We start from the raw sequence: 3,128 nt of genomic DNA, 5'->3' as shown, positions 1-3,128 counted from the left end.
AAAACTCATCGGCTAAAAAGACAAAAGTAGTCATGGATAACGAAGTATCCGACGCTGTGAAACAGGTCGGTGTAGGAAATTTTGTGCGTAAAGGTACGGTATTGTCTTCTTAGTCTATAGCAACGTTCCGCAAGCATGTTATGCGCATCCCAAAAATGGTACGCCAAGAAAATCACAGAGCTACAAAGCATTTTTCTATTTGATCTTAGACAGGGGTGGATTAAGGTGCGTGGGCCGAGCTGCTTCCCTTTTGGAAAGGAAAAAAAATGACTAAAAAAAAATATTGATCGCCCAAAACGCCTGAGAGGTTATGTTCGTGCGTCTAGAAAACAAAGGTTCCCTGCTAGTGTAGCAATGATTCTCATTTTTCGATCCGGAAAGCGGGACTTTTTGTTCAAAAGCACAACATAATTTGGGACAACTTATGCGTACCCGCTAGTGAGGCATATTTTGTTACCTTGTTTATGTAGTATCGTATGTCTATTTTTTCTTATTTTGAAATGAGTAATTATGAAAACGATTTGACAATTAAAAAAATTAAAAGTTTATATAGGTCTCCCTCCAATTAACGACCACTTTTAGGACTAGCTTTTTCGTGGCCTTCCTTTATCAGAGGTTTGGATAATTGAAAAAAATAATCATATAATAATGAAAGCAGAAATGCAGCAATTAAAACGTTCACAAAAAGAATATATATATTTTCATGACTTTCAAATTAAAAATAAAGAACATACAGAATCGAGAAAAAAAAAAACGAATCGAGAGAGGAACAAAGAAGCCCTAGACTCGTCCATATAACAGGAATGGCAAGGCAAGGAGACAAAGAGGGACGTTCGCAAAAACCAGGGTTAGAGGACGGACAGAAATGTATGAAAATTACCGAAAAAATACATAATTCAAAGGTTTCTTTAAAAATTTGATTTAGAAAAGTAAATCGTATTCTTTTCTTTTAATTATTAGTATATATATTTACATATTTGTATCTAATATCGACCAAAGTATAATAACAATATAAATAAACACGTAAAATAAACACATAAATAAATTAGTTAATCTGATAAACATTTCTGTCGTATTGCGATTAATCACTACCGGTATATTTTTTTGGCGTCTCGCACTCCATCATGAGGTCACATGGCGTTTACCGTAGCCGGCAGACATTTGGCCTACACAGACTGACTATTTTTTGAGAATAATTGGGTTTTTATAATTAAGTTGGACAAAATTATAATTTCCGTAGAAATGGAATATTTCCGTAGTAGTTAGGCATTAGGTAGTAGTAGTTCATTTGTGTACGTTCGTAATTTGGCCAAATGTCCGTAGAAATGGTACCAACTACGGACAATCCGTAGTACTTGAGAAGTCTGCATTGGTTACTGAATTGCGTTTCACGTTAACTTAAGAGTAGCACCTTTCCTCACAATCCCCATCTCCCCCACCCCTTCTAGCCAGCGCCCTCCTACTGGACAGCGCCACCAACGAGCGAATTAAGTTGAGTAAAAAGAATTCGAGTATGGAAGCTAATAAAATTTAGTGTCATCAACTGAGCCTAATCCCTTACGACTGCTCTATTACTCTCCCTCCATGATAATGAGGTTGATAATAATGAAGGTGATGATGATAATGAAGGTGATGATGCAGATGTAGGTGATGATGAAGATGATGATGTGGCAGTGGCGGTGTTTATTATCATGACAGTTGACCATAGTGATGATAATATCAATTGGTGAAGATAAGATAAGATGTGATGATTCATTTTGTTTATCATTCAGGTATTGTTGGTGATTGGAAATGCACATTTACCGTATCTCAGAGTTCAGCATATGATGAAATAATAAGGAATTACCTGAAAGGAACGGGACTAGTATTTGAGTATGAATAGGTATTATACAGTTTCGACGGCTAAAGCTCTCTATCTAGGCATAATAAGATGTTTCATGTGACAAATGTGTGTAAACAACTCATAACATGGGCATGATGATATATCACATCCATATATGGACATGATGATGTCATATCACATCCATATATGGACATGATAATGCCCTTTCACATCTATATCATGATGATCATACAACATCCATGTATGGAAATGATGTCATTCAACATCCATATATGGACATCAAGATGTCACGTCACATCCATATATGGGCATGATGATGTCATATCACATCCATATATGGACATGATGATGTCATATCACATTCATATACAGACATGGTGATCATACAACATCCATATATAAAAATGATGTCATTTAACATCCATATATCCATCATGACATCCATATATGGGTTGGCGTCTGACGAGGTTTTCATGAACAAAGGTTCAGGACTACATAATGGAGTTGAAATATAATACTGTATTACATTTACAGTTATAGGCCTATTTTGAATGTTTTTAAAATTTATGTAAAAATAAGATATGTTTTAAAAAAAAATGAATGCCAGTAATTATATAAATATCACATTATAATTATGGAGACAATACTTAAATTATTACATGGAAGTCCACTTGTATTAGCACCATTAATATCTTTGGATTTTTAATGGCCTACATGGTTTCTTTGGGATTTTTAGAAGGCATTTAACTACAGTTCAGACACTATCGTAGCAGATTTAGTTAACAGGTAGGAATAATTTGTTGTTGCATCAGAGTCTCCTAAACATTTCCGTTAAGCTGTGTCTCTTGGATAAAAACGTCAGCAAAAGCGTTAGTGGAACAGCAAGTGTGTTTGTGAAGTGTGACAATCACGTTCCTAGAACGGTTCCGATTGGCCATATATATTGTTTATTTCACTTGTGATTATATTAAAGGCCTACTGTGTTATTGTAAAAAAATTATTGCCGAAATGACAAATAAAGCTAAATTTCGAAACTTGTTTGGAAACAAATTTGTTGATTATTCTTGGTGTTTACACTGAATATATCCTTCCATCCATAAAGGGTGGATATGGAGAAAGAATTTTGTTTCAAAATGATGAGACAGATATTAAAACAAAAATTAGCTTGTTTTGGAATAGGCCTACAGTGACCCGACGCCATGCTCCCTTATTTCTGGACTTTCTTCTCTCTTTTTTTCTCTATTTTTGGGAGTTGGGATAAACCTGGACCCGCCCTTGAAACGAT

General features: G+C 35.0%; 1 long non-coding RNA gene across 1 annotated transcript; it reads left to right on the top strand.

Annotated features, from left to right (window-relative positions):
* On the top strand, positions 1 to 2,881 carry LOC117112100. The gene is made up of 2 exons (XR_004445978.1): positions 1 to 93; positions 1,773 to 2,881. It is a non-coding gene; the product is annotated as an uncharacterized LOC117112100 (long non-coding RNA).
* Positions 2,882 to 3,128: the final 247 nt, after the last annotated feature.

Source organism: Anneissia japonica, unplaced genomic scaffold, assembly GCF_011630105.1.
Source record: "Anneissia japonica isolate Jap-2015-1 unplaced genomic scaffold, ASM1163010v1 scaffold3934_len446420_cov169, whole genome shotgun sequence".
NCBI classification, from domain to species: domain Eukaryota; kingdom Metazoa; phylum Echinodermata; class Crinoidea; order Comatulida; family Comatulidae; genus Anneissia; species Anneissia japonica.
The sequence above is the reverse complement of the archived record's forward strand: the minus strand, read 5'-3'. Positions and strand labels throughout refer to the sequence as shown.